Raw genomic sequence first — 22,040 nt, forward strand, 5'->3', positions numbered from 1 at the left:
TTCAATTAATTTTGTCTATGGCCATACCAGTCTGAAAATGCCTGATCTCATCAGATCTCAGAAGCCATCCAGACTCGGGCCTGGTTAGTACTTGTATGGGAGACCAACTAGGAAACTCAGGTGCTATAAGCTTTTGTGTTTTTCTTTTTTGCATTATGATGTCATAATCAGATCACTTTTTTCCCTATCCAGAAGCGTCTTGTCTTTTGTCGCAACCAGTGTTTGATATTCTACCAACATCAGTGAAATTGCAGTTGATTAATTTTGCCCATGGCCATACCAGTCTGAAAATGCCTGATCTCGTCAGATCTCAGAAGCCATCCAGACTCAGGCCTGGTTAGTACTTGTATGGGAGACCAACTAGGAACCTCAGAACACGTAAGCTTTTGTTTATTTCTTTTTTGCATTATGATGTCATAATCAGATCACTTTTTTCCCTATCCAGAAGCATCTTTTCTTTTGTCGCAACCAGTGTTTGATATTCTACCAACATCAGTGAAATTGCATTCAATTAATTTTGCCTATGGCTATACCAGTCTGAAAATGCCTGATCTTGTCAGATCTCAGAAGCCATCCAGACTCGGGCCTGGTTAGTACTTGTATGGGAGACCAACTAGAAACCTCAGGTGCCATAAGCTTTTGTTTATTACTTTTTTGCATTATGATGTCATAATCAGATCACTTTTTTCACTATCCAGAAGCGTCTTGTCTTTTGTCGCAACCAGTGTTTGATATTCTACCAACATCAGTGAAATTGCATATGATTAATTTTGCCTATGGCCATACCAGTCTGAAAATGCCTGATCTTGTCAGATCTTAGAATCCATCCAGACTCGGGCCTGGTTATTACTTGTATGGGAGACCAACTAGGAACCTCAGGTGCCATAAGCTTTTGTTTATTTCTTTTTTGCATTATGATGTCATAATCAGATCACTTTTTTCCCTATCCAGAAGTGTCTTGTCTTTTGTCGCAACCAGTGTTTGATATTCTACCAACATCAGTGAAATTGCATTGGGTTGATTTTGCATATGTCTATACCAGTCTGAAAATGCCTGATCTCGTCAGATCTCAGAAGCCATTCAAACTCGGGCCTGGTTAGTACTTGTATGGGAGACCAACTAGGAACCTCAGGTGCTCTAAGCTTTTGTTTATTTCTTTTTTGCATTATGATGTCATAATCAGATCACTTTTTTCCCTATCCAGAAGCGTCTTGTCTTTTGTCGCAACCAGTGTTTGATATTCTACCAACATCAGTGAAATTGCATTGGATTAATTTCGCTTGTAGCCATACCAGTCTGAAAATGCCTGATCTCGTCAGATTTCAGAAGCCATTCAAACTCGGGCCTGGTTAGTACTTGTATGGGAGACCAACTAGGAACCTCAGGTGCCATAAGCTTATGTTTATTTCTTTTTTGCATTATGATGTTATAATCAGATCACTTTTTTCATATCCAGAAGCGTCTTGTCTTTTGTCGCAACCAGTGTTTGATATTCTACCAACATCAGTGAAATTGCATCCTATTAATTTTGCCTATGGCCATACCAGTCTGAAAATGCCTGATATTGTCAGATCTCAGAAGCCATGCAGACTTGGGCCTGGTTAGTACTTGTATGGGAGACAAACTAGGAACCTCAGGTGCCATATGCTTTTGTTTATTTCTTTTTTGCATTATGATGTCATAATCAGTCAACTTTCTTCCCTATCCAGAAACGTATTTTCTTTTGTCGCAACCAGTGTTCGATATTCAGCCAACATCAGCGAGATCGCATTCGCTTAAGTTCGCGTAAGTAAGTTCGCATAAGTTCGCATAAGTTCACTTACGGTTATACAAGTCTGAAAATGCCTGATCTCGTCAGATTTCAGAAGCCACCTAGACTCGGCCTGGTTAGTACTTGTATGGGAGACCAACTAGGGACCTCAGGTGCTATAAGCTTTTGTTTAATCTTTTTTGCATTATGATGTCATAAACAGATCACTTTCTTCCCTATCCAGAAGCATCTTGTCTTTTGTCGCAACCAGTGTTTGATATTCTACCATCATCAACGACATCACATTCACTTAATTTTATCTACGGCCATACCAGTCTGAAAATGTCTGATCTCACAAACCATCCAGACTTGGGCTTGATTAGTACTTGTATGGGAGACCAACTAGGAACCTCAGGTGTCATAAGCTTTTGTTTATTTCTTTTTTGCATTATGATGTCATAATCAGACCCTTTTTTCCCTACCCAGAAGCGTCTTGTCTTTTGTCGCAACCAGTGTTTGATATTCTACCAACATCAGTGAAATCAGCGACATCGCATTCTCTTAATTTAGACTATGGCCATGCCAGTCTGAAAATGCCTGATCTTTTGTCGCAACCAGTGTTTGATATTCTACCAACATCAGCGACTTTGCATTCTCTTAATTTCAACTATGGCCATACCAGTCTGAAAATGCCTGATCTTCTCAGATCTCAGAAGCCATTCAGATTTGGGCCTGGTTAGTACTTGTATGGGAGACCAACTAGGAATCTCAGATGCCGTAAGGTTTTGCTTATTTCTTTTTTGCATTATTTGCATTTTTTCCCTATCCAGAACCGTCTTGTCTTTTGTCGCAACCAGTGTTTGATATTTTACCAACATCATCGACATCGCATTCTCTTTTTTTTTTTTTTTTGTCAATCTTTGTTTTTATTGAGGCAAATGATGGATCGTTACAGAAAGAAAAACAAGGGGTTAATGCATGAAAAATACAAGTTATGCATAACTGGTTTATACAAGGATTGCATGTACTCCCGAGATTAACGGCCTCTTTTTTTTTTTTTCTTGTCAATTGAGAGTCTCAACAATAGTGTTATATAGGCTAAACAAGCTGAAGCAGGCTAAACAACACATGAGTGATTATTAGCTTAGATTTCAATTTTATAATATGTAATAGGAACAGGCTGGATCATATAACGCAGTATACCATCGGCTTAAAGTGTATTATTAAGCTGCAAACAGGCTAGGTCTATTCGTCGGTCTGGTAATAGCATGAGATAAACAGGCTCACAGAGCTAGGTACTAACACAGGTTAGTGCAGTGCGGTAAGTTTATAGTAGCGATATGTGCAGGGCCCAGAGGCAACCCTCCGAGGGGAGCCAAACACCCATCACCGAGCACATAAAAACAAAACAAAACAAAAACACATCTTAACGGATAACTACAGAGGTATCTAGCTTGAGTCTGATAATGCTAAGCTGTTACGGGTGGGTAGACTAATTAGGCGGCAATACGTTGTAAAAACAAATAATAACATTAATAGCAGTCCTATCATTCGCCTGTCACATGAAGGTCTAGGCATGAAATATTAAGACTAAAGTATTGGCGGGGCATAGTCCTCAGTGGCTGCATAGATGTGGTAGCTGGTCAGCGGTCCAGGTCGCCGTGCGGCAGCGGGAGTTAGTGAGTGTCAGCCTACACCCGTGGTCGGCTCTGGCAGGGCACATACCAAAAAGTCCCATGGGGCCTTGGCGTCATCGATCATGGTTGCTGCTCTCCGGTGATCAGCCGTGCTGTGAAAGGGAAGATGTGCGCCTGGTTGGACGTCGGCTCTTGGAGCAAGTGAGTATCTCGTGTGGGAGGCCGACTCAGCAGCCTTGTTCTCTCGGGTGCTGGGGTCTGGATGTTCGCCCATGCGATATGGTGCCACTTTGCGGGTTGCAGATGTCCCTGGTCATGAAGTGGTTCTGGCCCGGAGGGTGATCCCCCTCTGGTGTACGAGCATGCGGGAGCTGGCGCCCGGGAGATGTGTTGATTTGATCTGCCGTTTGGGTGCTTGGCGTAGCCACCGTCGGGTGGCCGTCCTGGGAGCCGCTGGCGGGTGTCTGTTTAAGTGGTGGCGGATCGTAGGGCGTATCCACGCCGCTGCTTGTGTCAACACCATCTTGAAGGTCTGGCCTTTAGTGTGGAGTGCCGACCAGAGTCTCGCGCCAAGCCGGTCGAAGAAATCCAGAGTGTTTATAGGCGGTTGGATGCGGGTTCTCCCCTTCGCGGGCCGCGTCTGAGCCGCCATCTTGGGTGGACCCATGCGTTGCTGCCTGTCTGCTGATTTTGTCGCTTGGTTGGGGGTGACCGTCCCCAGCGAGGACCGGGATAACCCCCGCCGGTCCATGGGGGGGGGGTAACAGGGCTGTGTGTGTGCCTCGTGTGGGAGCGGGTCCCTTGCCGGGTGATCGGCCGCCTCCCCCGTGCTGCAGGCTCCGCTCCGTTTTAGGCCGCATGGCCGGTTCAGGCTTTACCAGGTCGGATCGGTGCCGGACTGGTATCGCTTTGATCCCTGCGAGGTGCTGCCTCCTGCTCCATCTAAAGTTGCTAGCCCCTGTGGTTTGGGCAGGATTAGTGGATTCGTTTCTGCTGGTGCTGGAGGATTCAGGATGCACGTCCGGCCATCTTGGCAGTCAGGCCCCGCCCTCGACATCGCATTCTCTTAATTTAGACTATGGCCATGCCACTCTGAAAATGCCTGATCTCGTCAGATCTCAAAAACCATCCAGACTCAGGCCTGGTTAGTACTTGTATGGGAGACCAACTAGGAACCTCAGGTGCTGTAAGATTTTGTTTATTTATTTTTTGCATTATGATGTCATAATCAGATCACTTTTTTCCCTATCCAGAAGCATCTTGTCTTTTGTCGCAACCAGTGTTTGATATTCTACCATCATCAACGACATCACATTCACTTAATTTTATCTACGGCCATACCAGTCTGAAAATGTCTGATCTTGATACCGGAGAAACTGACGGAAGCCAAGCACAGAGAGATGGACACAGGTTTCTTCAGGAAGGAAGAGATTCTTTATTCGGTTCACCGATCGGGACTCAGAGCGACTAATGTCACCAAAAAACAGCAACGTCTGAGTCCTGATCATACAGTGTAGGTCCCTTATATAGGCATGTAGCTCCTCCCATAATCAGTTCAACCTACACATACTCTTATCTAATCAACCGAATAGAGACTGAAATCCTGTTTGACCACATGGCTTGCCCAGCACAATGGAGGAGGGGAAATACTCGTATATCCTGTATTCCTACTTATGCTCCTTACACTACTGATTGTATCTTAGCTACGTGTAACTGACTTAACTGGTACATCAACATATGCAAATGCACATATCATGTGGCAATCTTGTCCTAGTAAATTTATTTTTACTGAGATTCCACCACATTCCCCCCTTTGATGCTTCTGATATTTCACAATTCCAGATGCATCACTTAACCATAGTTTGCTTACACCTCAGGTTGCTATGAACCAGACCAGACTTTGCGACTAATGACATGCATCCCTCAACATTCCCCTTCCAGCACTAGTTCTCCCTGATTTAGAGCCTCATATCTATATATGGCCATTATCTGTGCAGCAGCCTTTCTTTCTGCTATATTCTCTATAATGCCCTGCACAGACCTAACTACCAAAGGAATCAGACATGGTAGGAGAAGGCACAGCATCAAAATTAGCATGACTCCACCTACCAATGCTTTAAGTCCTCCAAACTGCTCATACCAATTACCAAACCAACTACTTGGATTATACCCTTTCCATACCTGGGTAGGCACATGCGCTAGTTTAACCATATGGCTAGTAGGCTCAGCTATTGCTTGCCCTTCATCATCTATTTGAAGACAACAATTGCTTAGGTTAAACTTCCCACATACACCTCCCTCTACTGCCAATAGGTAATCCAAGGCTAATCTATTTTGGTAAACGGCTGTCCTCATCCTAGTATTATGTTTCTCTAGGAGATTGAGCGCTTGTGATGTCTCATTGGTAATTATCACAACCACTGCCTGTAACCTTATAATGCTGTTGAGCATATATATTGGGGTTCTATATCCGAAAGTACCATCTTCTGCCCAAGTGGCTGGCCCATAATAATCTTTGATACGCTGGGGAGGCCATTCATTATCTTCCCAGGTACCTATCTCTAGGGGTCCCCTTTTCTTCCTATGATTCACAAGTCTGAGTCCTGATCAAACAGTGTAGGTTCCTTATATAGGCATGTAGCTCCTCCCATAATCAGTTCAACCTACACATACTCTTATCTAATCAACCGAATAGAGACTAAAATCCTGTTTGACCACATGGCTTGCCCAGCACAATGGAGGAGGGGAAATACTCGTATATCCTGTATTCCTACTTATGCTCCTTACACTACTGATTGTATCTTAGCTACGTGTAACTGACTTAACTGGTACATCAACATATGCAAATGCACATACCATGTGGCAATCTTGTCCTAGTACATTTATTTTTACTGAGATTCCACCACATTCTCACAAGCCATCCAGACTTGGGCTTGGTTAGTACTTGTATGGGAGACCAACTAGGAACCTCAGGTGCCGTAAGCTTTTGTTTATTTCTTTTTTGCATTATGATGTCATAATCAGATCACTATTTTCCTTATCCAGAAGCGTCTTGTCTTTTGTCGCAACCAGTGTTTGATATTCTACCAACATCAGTGAAATTGCATTTGATTAATTTTGCCTATGGCCATACCAGTCTGAAAATGCCTGATCTCGTCAGATCTCAGAAGCCATCCAGACTCGGGCTTGGTTAGTACTTGTATGGGAGACCAACTAGGAACCTCAGGTGCCGTAAGCTTTTGTTTACTTCTTTTTTGCATTATGATGTCATAATCATATCACTATTTTCCCTATCCAGAAGCGTCTTGTCTTTTGTCGCAACCAGTGTTTGATATTCTACTAACATCAGCGAAATCGCATTCGTTTAAATTTGCCTATAGCTATACAAGTCTGAAAGTGCCTGATCTCAGAAGCCATCCAGACTCGGGCCTAATTAGTACTTGTATGGGAGACCAACTAGGAACCTTAGGTGCCTTAAGCTTTTATTTACTTCTTTTTTGCATTCTGATGTCATAATCAGATCACTTTTTTCCCTCTCCAGAAGCGTCTTGTCTTTTGTTGCAACCAGTGTTTGATATTCTACCAACATCAGCGAGATTGCATTCTCTTAATTTCGCCTATGGTCATATCAGTCTGAAAATGCTTGATCTCAGAAGCCATCCAGACTCGGGGCTGGTTAGTACTTGTATGGGAGACCAACTAGGAACCTCAGGTGACGTACGCTTTTGTTTATTTCTTTTTTGCATTATGATGTCATAATCAGATCACTTTTTTCCTTATCCAGAAGCGTATTTTCTTTTGTCGCAACCGGTGTTTGATATTCAGCCAACATCAGCGAGATCGCATTCGCTTAAGTTCGCATAAGTTCGCATAAGTTCACATAGGTTCGCTTACAGTTATACAAGTCTGAAAATGCCTGATCTCGTCAGATTTCAGAAACCATCCAGACTCGGGCCTGGTTAGTACTTGTATGGGAGACCAACTAGGAACCTCAGGTGACGTACGCTTTTGTTTATTTCTTTTTTGCATTATGATGTCATAATCAGATCACTTTTTTCCTTATCAAGAAGCGTATTTTCTTTTGTCGCAACCGGTGTTTGATATTCAGCCAACATCAGCGAGATCGCATTCGCTTAAGTTCGCATAAGTTCACATAGGTTCGCTTATGGTTATACAAGTCTGAAAATGCCTGATCTCGTCAGATTTCAGAAACCATCCAGACTCGGGCCTGGTTAGTACTTGTATGGGAGACCAACTAGGAACCTCAGGTGCCGTAAACTTTTGTTTATTTCTTTTTTGCATTATAATGTCATAATCAGATCACTTTTTTCCCTATCTAGAAGTGTCTTGTCTTTTGTCGCAACAAGTGTTTGATATTCTACCAACATTAGAGAGATCGCATTCATTTAATTTTATTTGCGGCCAAACCAGTCTGAAAATGCTTGATCTCGTCAGATCTCAGAAGCCATCCAGACTCGCGCCTGGTTAGTACATGTATGGGAAACCAACTAAGAACCTCAGGTGCCATAAGATTTTGTTTATTTATTTTTTGCATTATGATGTCATAATCAGACCACCTTTTTTTCCCTATCCAGAAGCGTTTTGTCTTTTGTCGCAACCAGTGTTTGATATTCTACTAAAATTAGCTAGATCGCATTCTCTTAATTTCGGCTATGGCCATACCAGTCTGAAAGTGCCCGATCTCGTCAGATCTCAGAAGCCATCCAGACTCGGGCCTGGTTAGTACTTGTATGGGAGACCAACTAGGAACCTCAGGTGCCGTAAACTTTTGTTTATTTCTTTTTTGCATTATGATGTCATAATCAGATCACTTTGTTCCCTATCCAGAAGCGTCTTGTCTTTTTTTTTTTTTTTTTTTTTAAATTCTTTATTTTATTTGTGCTCAGTGTAACATCAAACATTCAGTGCCACAACAGCTACTGCAGGTGTAGTCAAAGCATTTCAGGTTGCAGCGGATTAGACAGCACATTTTTGTAAATATAATGTGGAATTAAAGGAACACTATAGTCACCTAAATTACTCTAGCTAAATAAAGCTGTTTTAGTGTATAGATCATTACTCTGCAATTTCACTGCTCAATTCACTGTCATTTAGGAGTTAAATCACTTTGTTTCTGTTTATGCAGCCCTAGCCACACCTCCCCTGGCTATGATTGACAGAGCCTGCATGAAAAAAAAAAATGGTTTCACTTTCAAACAGATGTAATTTACCTTAAATAATTGTATCAATGTCTAAATTAAACTTTAATCACATACAGGAGGCTCTTGCAGGGTCTAGCAAGCTATTAACATAGCAGGGGATAAGAAAATCTTAATTAAACAGAACTTGCAATAAAGAAAGTCTAAATAGGGCTCTCTTTACAGGAAGTATTTATGGAAGGCTTTTCAAGTCACATGCAGGGAGGTGTGACTAGGGTTCATAAACAAAGGGATTTAACTCCTAAATGGCAGAGGATTGAGCAGTGAGGCTACAGGGGCATGTTCTATACACCAAAACTGCTTCATTAAGCTAAAGTTGTTCAGGTGACTATAGTGTCCCTTTAACAGGCTATGAGACTTCCATAGTTAGTAGTGTACATGCTGAAACATGAGGTTAACAGGCTATAATAAGTTAACAAGCTATAAGACATCAATAATAGGTAGTTAACATGCTAGGACATTGGACATCGATACATCATGGTAAGAAGCATACGTGCCAGAACAATTAACATGTTATTAACAAGCTATGAGACAGCAGTGGATTATTGCAAATTATGTACATGTTAGGCTAGATATGCATATGATTCAGTATCATGCTTACGGTTAAATCAGAGTCTGTTAGCCCTAAATTTTGATTAGATAATGGCAGCATATAAACTGTAAATAACTTTACGGTTAGATTGTATATATGGAGCAGTTCCTGCATTCAGGAGCATGGTAGTGGAGTCCAGCAAGAACAAGCAGTGCCTGGCTGACTCTGGTCTGCAGCTTGTACTCATCCGATTCCAGCTGGGTGCCATATGCCGTCCTCAAGGGCTCTTATCGCCTGAGATGTTGGATGCTTTGGCGTGGCTGAGTGCCGGGTATCCAGCATGTGATGGTGTGCCCCGCGGTTATGCAGGTTGGTAAGGTGATTCAGGCCCCTGAGTCTCATGCTGCGTGGCTGGTCAGTCCCTCGGGTGGTGGTTGTTATAGGTGCCGGAGGTCTTCGGCGGTGAGCAAAGCTAGGGTTCAGGTGTATCAGGTTTTGCTTTTGTTTGTGTTGGGACAATGCGTGAGGCCTGATTAGCCTTCTCCGCGTGATCCTCTTCCCTGCGGGAGCCGCGGGTATTTTCTGTGTGCGCGGGAGGCGTCGTCTAGGTGAGGAGCTGCTTGCCTGCTGTAGGGCATGTTGCAGTGCCCTTTTCTCCAGCTTCAGCCAGAATGCTGCTATGATAGCCTTTAGTTTGGTCTGCAGCGTGGTCTCAGTGCTGAGATCATGGTTGCGAAGGAGGCACGGGGTGTCCGCCATTAGGGGTGAGTCGGCAGTTAGGTGAGTCGCTTGTTTGCTGGCCTTCACCACCCCCTCGCCTCTGTGAAGTGTAGCTCTCCCGTGTTGGACCGTGTTCACCCCCGACCGTCCCAAGGGGGGTAACGGGGAGTCTGCCTCTCCGTAGCAGTCGCTAGGTATCCTCGGAGCGGGAGAGCGGCCGCCTCTCTCGCCCGGTGCACACAAGGCCGCATGTTGTCTCACGCGTGGTTACTCGATAGCGGGAGAGCGGCCGCCTCTCTCGCCCGGTGCACACAAGGCCGCATGTTGTCTCACGCGTGGTTACTCGATTTTTACCGGGGCACCGACCCCTACAACAAGGCCCAACAGAACATCGCTTGTTCGCGTTCGCCGCGGCGGGCGAACATATGCGATGTTCGGTCCGCCCCCTATTCCATATCATTGAGTAAACTTTGACAACCCCCCCACCCGCCGCTCGGGGGTGTGGGCGGGGGGGTTGTCAAAGTTTACTCAATGATATGGGGGGGACCTACTGTCCTCCCCCCGGCACCCACCCTTGAGCGGTGGGTGGTGGCCCTAAAAAAACAATAGTGGGGGAACTTCTGCCCCCCCCCGGCCCCCACCCCTGAGTGGTGGGTGGGGGCCCTAAATACTAAGAAGAGGGGGGACCTAATGTCCTCCCCCTGGCCCCCACCCCTGAGCAGCAGGTGGGGGCCCTAAATACTAAAAAGGGGGGGACCTAAGGTCCTCCCCCCTGGCCCCCACCCCTGAGCGGCGGGTGGGGGCCGTAAATACTAAAAAGGCGGGGGACCCTTTTTAGTATTTAGGGCCCCCACCCGCCGCTCAGGGGTGGGGGCCAGGGGAGAGGACCTTAGGTCCCCCCCCTTTTTAGTATTTAGGGCCCCCACCCGCCGCTCAGGGGTGGGGGCCAGAGGGGAGGATATTAGGTCCCTCCCATTGTGATTTATGGCCCCCACCCACCGCGCAGGGGTAGGGGCCGGGGGGAGGACAGTAGGTCCCCCCCCTCATTATTTTATGGCCCCCACCCACCGTGCAAGGGTGGGGGCTGGGGGGAGGACAGTAGGTCCCCCCCTCATTATTTTTATGGCCCCCACCAGCCGCCCAGGGGTGGGAGCCAATAGGTTGTTTTTTGGGGGGGGGGCGGGGGGGAGGACAGGAGGCCCCCCCCCATTGTAATTTATGGCCCCCACCCATCGCGCAGGTTGTTTTTTTTGTGTGTTTTTTTTACAGTGAGCAGCTGGCTGCTCACTGCTTACTAGACATGCCCCTTACTAGACATGCGGTATAGCGAGTAGGGGCAGATCATTTACTAATACTAAGAAATCTTTACTTAGTATTAGTAAATGTGGCTGAAAGACCAATTTAGGTCTTTCAGCCTTTTAGTAGATAACTCCCTAATACCGTGGGAATTAGGGAGTTATCTACTAAGCGGCTGCAAGATGCAGCCGCGGATCAGAGTTTGCATGCCACAGTCCAGGTGTTAGTCCCCTTGAAACAACTTGTGGGTTTTAAAATTTGCCTGCCTACTGAAGTCTATGGCGGTTCGCCCGGTAAAATTTTATGTTCATCACTACCCAACAGTGTCAGGCGCCGGAGTGGGCTCCAGGTGGTTCCGAAATTAAGCTTGATGAGGCCTTGTGTTGCTTTCGTTGGCAAAATTGTGGAGGAGCTACAGTGAAACACGTCTGTCCTCCATGACAGGCCCCGCCCCCCAGCGTTTTGTCTTTTGTCGCAACCAGTGTTTGATATTCTACAAACATCAGCGACATCGCATACTCTCAATTTTGTCTACGGTCATACCAGTCTGAAAATGCGTGATCTCGTCAGATCTCAGAAGCCATCCAGACTTGGGCCTGGTTAGTTCTTGTATGAGAGACAAAATATGAACCTCAGGTGCTGTAAGTCTTTGTTTATTTCTTTTTTGCATTATGATGTCATAATCAGATCACTTTTTTCCCTATCCAGAAGCGTCTTGTCTTTTGTCGCAACCAGTGTTTGATATTCTACCAACATCAGTGAAATCGCATTTGATTAAGTTTGCCTACGGCAATACCAGTCTGAAAGTGCTTGATCTCGTCAGATCTCAGAAGCCATTCAGACTCAGGCCTGGTTAGTACTTGTATGGGAGACCAACTAATAACTTTAGGTGCCGTAAGCTTTTCATTAAGTTGTCATAATCAGATCACTATTTTCCCTATCCAGAAGCGTCTTGTCTTTTGTCGCAACCAGTGTTTGATATTCTACCAACATCAGCGAAATAGCATTCGTTTAATTTTGCCTACGGCCATACCAGTCTGAAAGTGTCAGATCTCAGAAGCAATCCAGACTCGGGCCTGGTTAGAACTTGTATGGGAGACCAACTAGGAACCTCAGGTGTCATAAGCTTTTGTTTATTTCTTTTTTTCATTATGATGTCATAATCAGATCACGTTTTACTCTATCCAGAAGCGTCTTGTCTTTTGTCGCAATCAGTGTTTGATATTTTACCAACATCAGCAAAATGGCATTAACTTAATTTTGTGTACGTTCATACCAGTCTGAAAGTACCTGATCTTGTCAGATCTCAGAAACCATCCAGACTCCGGTCTGATTAGTAATTGTTTGGGAGACCAGCAAGGAACCTTAGCTGCCGTAAGCTTTTCTTTATTTCTTTTTTTCATTATGATGTCATAATCAATTCACTTTTTTCCCTATTAAGAAGCATCTTGTCTTTTGTCGCAACCAGTGTTTGATATTCTACCAACAAAAAAGCTATTCCCCCCTCCCTGCTTCTTACCTGGTTCAGGGAAAGGGGAGATTCCATGATTGATCCCTGGTGGTCCGGTGGCATTGTGGAGCCCCTCCGGCTCCCTGTATTTGCAGAGGGGGCACAGCAGACTGCAGCAGTACAGTACGTTACAGCTCTTCCCTCTCTTTAACTCCCGCGAGCGCGGTGTGCGTGCTGCACGGAGCGTTGCCATGGTAACACTCTGACGGCCGCACGTCTCGCGGGAGTTAGAGAGAGGGAAGAGCTGTAACGTACGGTACTGCTGCAGTCTGCTGGGCCTCCTCTGCAAATACAGGGAGCCAGGGGCCCGCAGCTGCACATATATATAGCGGACATCACTTTGTATATGTGCAGAGAGAGAATGTGGGGCCCGGGACTGCCAAAGCAGTCCGGGCCCCCAAGGACCGCCAGGCCTGTGACAACCGTCATGGTTGTCACCCCCTGATGGTGGGCCTGGTTGTCAGCAAACTTTGGCGCTCTACCAAAACACCTCTTGTTGCACAATCCACACGAAGGAAACCACCAAAAACTGTGAAACGATGGCCAGATGTACCATAGCCCCTGTAAAATTCTGGATTAAGGCATGGGATAGGTGGAAAGCATATATTGCCACTGAGACTGAGCATGCTACTATCATCCGGCAGGTGTGTTACTTCGCGACATGTGTATGGAGATGTTTGGTAGGTTTTCGAGATATCATACCACAAACTTACAAATGACGCCAGCACACAGGTAAATATTTCAACAGAACGTTACAATTAAAATGATGAAGCTGGTACGCAGCTTTGAGACCGCTGCTCAACATACAACACCTATTACAATTACTCATTAGTTGGAATGCTGGGGTTTTAGGAGTTTTCCAAGGTACCCCCGCCCCCCTCTGCCTACTTATCTATGTCTTCCTTAAGCTCTGCTGCTATCCAACACCATGATACATTATTCCTCTGACATAACTTACACACAGAAACAAAGGTAATGACAATGAACTGCCTCGACTCTATTGGACGGATGCTCGCAATACCATCTCAATGTAAAATGTACAATTGTAATAGCTTATATGTTAGTGGATCAGCTGCTGATGATCTCAATATGAAATGCTTTCCCTCACCCTCTTTTCTTTTCTGTACCCCCAAAACTAATAAACATGGTCAAAGTTTAATACCAGTTCTACTTCACCCTTTACTAAGTTCTGGCTAGTGTTTGGGTGAGACTGCTATTCAGCTGTATCACTGCATACTGATCCAGGATGGAAAATCTCCAGAAAGACCAAAGTCAAGCTGTGGCGCTTGTGGCAGAAGCTGTGGCGGTATACCCTCCTGGGTTAAAATCGACTAGGTCGCCCCTTCCAAGTTGTGAATAGCTCCAGAGTGATTATAGCCTTTTGCACAAGTGACTGCGGTCTCACCCAAGCATTAGTCGAGACTTAGTGAAGGGTAAAGAAGAACTGGTTTATTAAGGCAAGGTACACTGAATTTATACACAAACCCCCAGCAGAGGGTCTCTATTCAAAGCAGCATAAACCCGCCCAGGCGTTGCTGTGTCAGGGAGATAATTGTGTCAACTCTCAGATAAACTAATAATCTCCCAGACACAGAAAGTCAAACATACAAAAAAAAAATACATATAATGCAGTAACACACCCCCCCCCATGCCAAACAGCCCTGGAAGGGTCTTTCTGGAGCACCCAATTTGTCGAAAAAGCACCCAGTTCAGGTCTGTATAGCCCGTACTAGGTGGAAGTCCAAAGTTTAACGGAACATTGCTAGCCACCGATCCGGCACAGAGTTCCAGCGGGCTGGGTAGAATTTCCCGGTTACCTTCAAAAGCGGCACTTATCGCAAATACAAGGAGCTCCTCCAAGTTCTAGTTGTCATTCGATGCCTCTCCCCAGGGATATCTTAACAACATTACGGGCCCCTGGGCAAAGCAGTGCACTGGGTTCCTGTCTACCCAACCACTCACAGAAAAAATAAAAATTGAAAATTATCAATAAAATTAAGCTTATATTTATTGGTACCTCAAAGAAATGCAGTACATGCCTACAATACAAACACAAAGACTGTTGAATACACACACAGACTGTTGAATACACAGAATGCAGAATATGCACAAACTGTGTGTGCTGTGTGTGTGTGATGAGGGCTGTGTTTGAGGGGTGCTGTATGTGGGGGAAATGGGGGTGCATAGGGATTTTTGTTATTTTTATTTAAAATAAATGTAAAAAAAAAGCTTTATGTCCCCCCTTATTCGTACCTTTTGTGAAGTAGGAGGGACACAACCAGCCCTGGTGGTCCAGTGGTGAGTACTACAGACCTTCAGCCTGCAGCTCCTCTGGCTGCAGGCTATATTCACTTGTCCCGCGAGCCTAATGCTGTGTTGAAACATTGCTGTGTTAATGCTCAGACCAGCATGCTCAGGGGGGGAAATGCATCCTAGGTCCACCCTCTCATGCAGCCCTGAGTCCTCTCACTCCCTCTCACCAACAAAGGGCCTTTGGGCCAGTTACCGGCCCGAGAGGGACCCAAGCAAGCAGGGCCGGTTCTCAGTGGGCTGACAAGGGAGATCAAAAGATATCTGCTGTCAGCCTGGGCACATAGGTGTCACACTGTGGTCCCCATGCTTGTGGGGCCCCAGGGCAAGTGCCGAACGTGCCTGTAAAGAACCGTGTCCCCCAAAGAACGCTCTCTCTGGTGCCATCCACCAGGGAGAGACGTAAGCTCTAGCCGACACTCTGCAACTAGCAAGCGGCTTCACAGCCGCAGAGTCTGTGCCGGCCAATGGGAGAAGCGCTATCATTCAAATTGGTTTTGCGCCCTTTCTCCCGATTGGTCGGCAAAACACTTCCCCTCCCTGAATGCTGATTGGCCACTAGATGTCTGCTCCCTTTCTCCGAATTATCTGATGCTTTCACCGTCCTAAACCACGTGATTGTTGGGAACTGTTTTCGGGTATGTACAGAGCCTAGACTTTACACAATGATTTCTCGGGGTCTGTACATCCAATCACTTCAAAATTTGCATGGAGCATAGCTCGGACCATGTGGGGATGCATGTGATAAACTCTCCTTTACCAGTGAGTTTGCCACAAGTTTTTGGAGAGGCTTGTTTGCCAGCCTCTTGGCCCAGGACAATGGCCCACATGTATTATACCTGGCTTCAGCACTGTGGACAGGCTTTGTTCATGCCTTTTCCCCTCTGCGGTTCGGTATATGGGGCTACCAAATGGATTCTACTTATGGTGTTTGTTTCCGAACAAACAGTCGGACTACACACAAGTGAAGTGTTTAGCTCATTTACCCCCCAGGCTGGGAGTTAACCACAGCCAAATTGACGAACGGCTGGGTAGTCGCTGTTTGTATAGTCGAACAGGTGGCAGCGGCCATCTTGTTTAATTGAACGCGTCCAGCGGTTATTTGTCATCGAACGCATGAAATTCAAATCGGACACTCAACGGCACGAACACCGCTGGAACTTCCACCTCCAGTTAGGTTCAGCTAAATATGCACGAACAGAGCACCATTCGGTAGAAATAATCTACTGAACACACTTCAACACTGACTTAGTGCACTTAGGGAACTTTTTTGTGCATGAAGCCACGCTTGCTTGCGGCCGGTCAAAAAGCGACTTTCATGAAAATTATTAACCCCTGCTCTGATCTGGGTGATTTTTGGGGGATATGCTGTATTTTGGGGTACTTATGGGACTTTGTGAAATATGTGCTTTTTATGCTTGGGGATAATTACGTTATGACATTATCTACCTTAACCCCTTAAGGACACAACTTCTGGAATAAATGGGAATCATGACTGATTAATTGTATCACAGGCAGAGGGGAGGGGTTGTGTGCTGTATGTGGGAGTGTCATTGTTACATTGTTGCTATTGGTCTGTACAATTTGTGTCCTGTGCCCAATCAGGTCCACTGGGTGTTCCTCTGGCCTGAAAAGTTGTATAAAAATCCAACCTGTACCATTAAACTCTCAGATCATCTTGCACCTTCATGAAGTCTCGGCTTATGTTTGGGGGATTGGAGAACTACACTCTGGGGGCTGCTATAATAACTATATAACCACTGAGTATAATCACTAAGCTCTTGTAAGAGCGGTTTCTTGCTTGACTCTCTGGAGCGAGAGAGGTTCACCCACTGGAACCTGGAGCCTTGTCGTAGGTCCAGGGTGGGTAGGAGACAGCGAGACCCCAACCAAGCTGTGGCGGCTTGTGGGGATTGCAGTGGTTATGGTGCTTCAGCGCAGTGCTTATGGTACTCAGCAATACTAGGAAGCAGTGATTGACAGAGGAACCCGGTGAGGGTGCAGTCGGTCCGTCACAATGCATCACTGTGTTCTGTGTATTTTGTGGCTTTTTTGTGTGCCGGCTTCCTGTGCCTGGGAGATACCATTATCCCCCAGACATAGCAACGCCGGGCTGGGCTTATGTTTTACATTACTGTGGATCGAGACCCCTGGGTGGTTCTGTGCATCTGGCCTTCAATAAACAGATCCTGTTGTACACTTCATCAAGTCTAGGCTAATATTTGGGTTACCAAGCGTTCTAATCACTCCTTCGCTTGGAAAATGGGAGAATCACAACGGATGTACTCAGTCAGAGTATATGGAATCTGTTACAGTGCCCATGCAAAAAGACGGCCCTGCTTCTCCCTCTCCTCTATAAACCCTCCAATTAATTCTCTGAAATATGGTCCTGGGACTGAGAGCGCTCAGTTCAAATTTTTAGCGGATCGCGGTGGTTGCGCGATCCAATTGGGATTTCCAGAGCAATTTGTGGTAGCTCTCGGTCAAGCTTACTGTACCCCAGCGGCTGGGAAAATATGAAAGTATAGGACTGATCTGTCTCTGGCTGTAAAAAAAAAAAGTGTTATAATAAATTCCCACACCCCCACACCTCTTTCAAATAAAATGTAACCCTTTCTCTGTCCTTTGATCACTGTGTTCAGTGATCAAAATACAGATCACAGTATTTCACTGCAATCTGATTTTTTTTTCTTTTAACCCCTGAGGGTTAACTTTAATTACATTTTTTAATCCTCAGGGGTTATATTTAGTTAGTTAGTTAGTGGGGAAATTGGTGGATTTACTGTTAGGCTAGTTAGGGGTTAAAAGTTTAAAAAAAAAGTTAAAAAAAAAACTTTTGAAAAGTTTAAACAAAGTTTTAAAATAGTAAAATACGTTGTTAAAAGCTCAAAATAACACTAAACGTTAGAAAAAAACTTTTAAAAAGTAAAAAATGGAGGGACGTGGCTTGACCGGTAACCAAGCTGAACGTGCAAGCCTAGAGCTCCTCGCTGACCCCCTACCCCCTACCAAACACTAACAAAAGCCATCAACCCTAAAAAAATCCACCTATCGCGATTCCTAATCCACCATGGACAAACGCTTACCGAGGAAACCGGACAAAAAACGGACACGGCCGCCACGGTACCTGAACTCTTTGCGGCCTCCCGCACGCCTCGCCAAGACACCCAAGATGGTGGCGGTTCCAGCCCGCGAGCTCCAGGCTCACCAGCAAACTCGAAGATATGGAAGGGCTGTGCCAAATAAGGGTAGATAGTCCAGTAAAGTATTGATAGGGTGCCAATAGATGGTCTAGGATACTTGATAGAGTTCCTCTGTGGATGCGTCTAGTGTAGACCGTTCCGTATATGTAAATACAAGAGAGGTAGAGGCGACTAATGGTATAGTATGAAAGTTCAGGGTGTGATAGGTAACAAAATGTAGAGAACTCACATTCAAGAGAGCTATGGCCAGCTCTGGTGTGGATTGCGTACAGCGGTAGAATCCCCGCTTATAGGATATGTAGGGAGGGGGTCTCCGTCAACACCGTCTGGTAGTCCAGAACTCGGAAAAGAAAGACAGAAAGCGACAATAGTGCTCTAAATTTTGATGTGGTTCAGTGTGCAGATAAGAAGAGGTAAAAAAACTCACATTTGAGGGAGCTATGGCCAGCTCTGGTGTGGATAGCGTACAGCGATATAATCCCCGCTTATAGGATTTGTAGCGGCGATACGTCCGTCATTATTAAGGGATAATATTCAAGAATTCCTTGAGAAGAATATGGTTATCAGCAAAAATCAGCACGGTTTTATGAAGCACAGGTCATGTCAAACTAACTTGATTGCGTTCTACGAAGAAGTAAGTAGAAGTATAGATCAGGGTGTTGCAGTGGATGTGATCTATTTGGATTTTGCCAAGGCATTTGATACAGTTCCACACAAAAGATTAGTGTTCAAACTCAAGGAAATCGGTCTCGATGAAAATGCTTGTTCTTGGGTAGAACATTGGCTTAAAAACAGAATACAAAGAGTTGTCGTTAATGGTAAATTTTCAAGCTGGACAGAGGTGGCAAGTGGTGTCCCTCAGGGGTCTGTTCTGGGACCCCTTCTATTTAACATTTTTATAAATGATCTTGAAGACAGCATTGAAAGTCATGTTTCAGTGTTTGCAGATGACACAAAACTTTGTAAAATAATACAATGTGAGCAAGATATTACTTTGCTGCAGAAGGATTTAGATAGACTGGAGGACTGGGCACTCAAATGGCAGATGAAATTTAATGTTGAAAAATGCAAAGTTATGCACTTCGGCGTAAAGAATACACAAGCAACGTATACCCTTAATGGAAGCGAATTAGGGATAACAACACACGAAAAGGACTTGGGAATTGTTATAGACAACAAACTATGCAACAATGTGCAATGTCAATCAGCAGTGGCCAAGGCCAGTAAGGTATTGTCATGCATGAAAAAGGGCATTCATTCTCGGGACGAGAATATCATTTTGCCTCTCTATAAATCACTGGTAAGACCACATATTGAATATGCTGTGCAATTTTGGGCACCTGTTCTAAAGAGGGATATCATGGCACTAGAAAAAGTGCAGAGGCGGGCTACAAAATTAATAAAAGGAATGGAACATATCAGCTATGAAGAAAGGTTAACAAATTTAAACCTATTTAGTTTAGAAAAACGTCGCCTGAGAGGGGATATGATAACATTATACAAATATATTCGGGGCCAATACAAACCATTGTGTGGAAATCTATTCACAAACCGGACTTTACATAGGACACGAGGCCATGCGTTTAGACTGGAAGAAAGAAGATTTCGTCTAAGGCAAAGGAAAGGGTTGTTTACTGTAAGAACAATCAGGATGTGGAATTCTCTGCCTGAAGAAGTGGTTTTATCAGAGTCCATACAGATGTTCAAACAGCTACTAGATGCATACTTGCAAAGACAGAATATTCAAGGATATAATCTTTCAATGTAGGGTAATAACTGCTTGATTCAAGGATAAATCTGACTGCCATTCTGGGGTCAAGAAGGAATTTTTTGTCCTAGCTTGTTGCAAAATTGTGCTTCAAACTGGTTTTTTTTTTTTTTCTCTTTTGGATCAACAGCAAAAAACAGGTGTGAGGAAGGCTGAACTTGATGGACGCAAGTCTCTTTTCAGCTATCTAACTATGTAACTATGTAACCGTCTGGTGATCCAAGGCTCCAATATAGAAAAATAAAAAGCAGAAATAGTGCTCTCAATTGTGATAGGTTAAGAGAGTAGTAGAGGAAATAAAATAATACTCACAAAGATAGAGCAGAGGTACTACTCTATGGATAGGCGCTGGTGGTATGATCCCCACCTAGGATTTCTTGGAGTACTGGAACTTTAAAATTGCCAGTGGAAGTAAAAGTAACCAGGAAAGGTTAAAATGCCAGGAATAGGTAAAAAAAAGTTTAAAGTGCATAGAGAGTACAATAAAAAGAGGATTGGTACAATAAAGTAGCCAAAAAACTTTTATTGATCTAAAATACACAATAAAATACAGAATTAATAACCATAAACGCGTTTCACCATAAGTGGCTTCTTCAGAATGGGATAAAAGTAGTAACCTGGCAGGGGTTGTTTAAATAGGGCTATGTTAATTTGAAAATTGCGCCAAAAGTGTAATTGGCCAATCAGAGACAATTTTTAAACACTTTTAAAAATTAGGATTCAAAAGTATGGGAGTGATGTTATAAGGGTGATGAGTCCATTTAAATTATTTAAATGTAAAAACGAGGGTGAGAAGGTTGTTGTGAAGAAATGACTATATTATTCGATATTTTGTTGCATAGTTCTTGCTTTTTTGTGTACTTTTCATTCGGCAGATGGGACTGCCGAACAGAGACCACCCCTGGCTCACTTAACTTCAAAGCCGGCATCACTTTCACCCTCTATGTGTGCGGTCAGCGTTCGTACTGTCGAACGCCACGTGGCAGAGAAAACCGCGGCCATCTTTTTTTCGCCAAACAAAGGCAGCGGGACTTGGTCGTCGAGTGTCTGGAACTAAAATCGGACACTCGACTTCCCAATCACCGGTCTCCATCATGCGAACGCTGGAACTAGTGATACCGATTAGCTAGGAGAGCGCTATTCGGTACAAATATGCACACGAATGAGGGGAACAATCGCTGCTAGGAGCCAGGGGAATTCATTCGGTACTTTTATGCATTTCTTCCCTTTTTCTGAAGTGACCGGCAAAACCACACGAACCTCTGGAACTATTTTGGGCAGTCTGCCCCCAGTGGACCGGTCACAAAGGACTTCCATACTTTTTGCGAACCCCTGAACCGATCCGGGTGAAATTTGGATATGTTGGTCACCCGGATCGGGGCTATCAGGGGATATAGTATTTGTGGGGATACCCCAGGTATAAAGGGGTGTTCCAGAAATTGGGGAAAATAGTGAATTTTCAGCCTGGAGATAATTAGGTTGTTACTATATCAGACCTGATTATCTCCAGGACTAGGGGAGGGAACTGCCTGTTTGTATTGGGTGTGTTTTATATTTTTACTGTTCGGGATTGGATGAATGTTACTCCTCCCTGTGGGATGTCCCCTTGCATGGGGACCTGCATAAAAAGCCATGTGTGTGAATAAACGTTAGTTCTGCTTGTATCCTGAACCTGGACTCTGACTGTTATTTGGAATTCGTATGCTGTAACAAGGGAATTATCTTATGCAGCTGTTATATTCCGTATGGATTTCGTTCCTGTAACTACCGAACCGGACTCTCGCTACTTTAGGCTCTGACCGTCCGGGAGGAAACTACCGAACTCGGTTTGGTTAAACTTGGTTTCCTTACAACTGGTGGCAAGCGGAGGGATTCGAATCCCGAATGGACGTTACAAACCAAGCAAGGGAATGAATGGCTCAGCAGTACCAGCTACTTAAAAGAACCACACTAAAAGATTTACTGGAAGCTCGAGGCAGAGTGGCAAGTAACAAGACAAAAGCCACGTTAATTGCGGAATTAATACAGAGCGATAATACCAGTAATACAGAGATGGATCAAGAGGAAGAAACCGTGATGCAAAAGGACATCCGAT

General features: G+C 44.7%; 10 pseudogenes; all 10 read left to right on the plus strand.

The window, feature by feature from the left end:
• Positions 1 to 13: 13 nt before the first annotated feature.
• Positions 14 to 132, plus strand: LOC134579776 (5S ribosomal RNA; annotated as a pseudogene).
• A 387-nt stretch (positions 133 to 519) lies between these two features.
• LOC134579912 (5S ribosomal RNA) lies at positions 520 to 638 on the plus strand (annotated as a pseudogene).
• Positions 639 to 772: 134 nt separating this feature from the next.
• Positions 773 to 891, plus strand: LOC134580152 (5S ribosomal RNA; annotated as a pseudogene).
• Positions 892 to 1,025: 134 nt separating this feature from the next.
• On the plus strand, positions 1,026 to 1,144 carry LOC134580131 (5S ribosomal RNA; annotated as a pseudogene).
• Positions 1,145 to 1,278: 134 nt separating this feature from the next.
• Positions 1,279 to 1,397, plus strand: LOC134579922 (5S ribosomal RNA; annotated as a pseudogene).
• A 133-nt stretch (positions 1,398 to 1,530) lies between these two features.
• Positions 1,531 to 1,649, plus strand: LOC134580078 (5S ribosomal RNA; annotated as a pseudogene).
• Positions 1,650 to 6,506: 4,857 nt separating this feature from the next.
• Positions 6,507 to 6,625, plus strand: LOC134579960 (5S ribosomal RNA; annotated as a pseudogene).
• A 923-nt stretch (positions 6,626 to 7,548) lies between these two features.
• LOC134580000 (5S ribosomal RNA) lies at positions 7,549 to 7,667 on the plus strand (annotated as a pseudogene).
• A 389-nt stretch (positions 7,668 to 8,056) lies between these two features.
• On the plus strand, positions 8,057 to 8,175 carry LOC134579760 (5S ribosomal RNA; annotated as a pseudogene).
• A 3,761-nt stretch (positions 8,176 to 11,936) lies between these two features.
• On the plus strand, positions 11,937 to 12,055 carry LOC134580182 (5S ribosomal RNA; annotated as a pseudogene).
• Positions 12,056 to 22,040: the final 9,985 nt, after the last annotated feature.

The sequence above is a fragment of the Pelobates fuscus genome, chromosome 12, assembly GCF_036172605.1.
Source record: "Pelobates fuscus isolate aPelFus1 chromosome 12, aPelFus1.pri, whole genome shotgun sequence".
NCBI classification, from domain to species: Eukaryota; Metazoa; Chordata; class Amphibia; order Anura; family Pelobatidae; genus Pelobates; species Pelobates fuscus.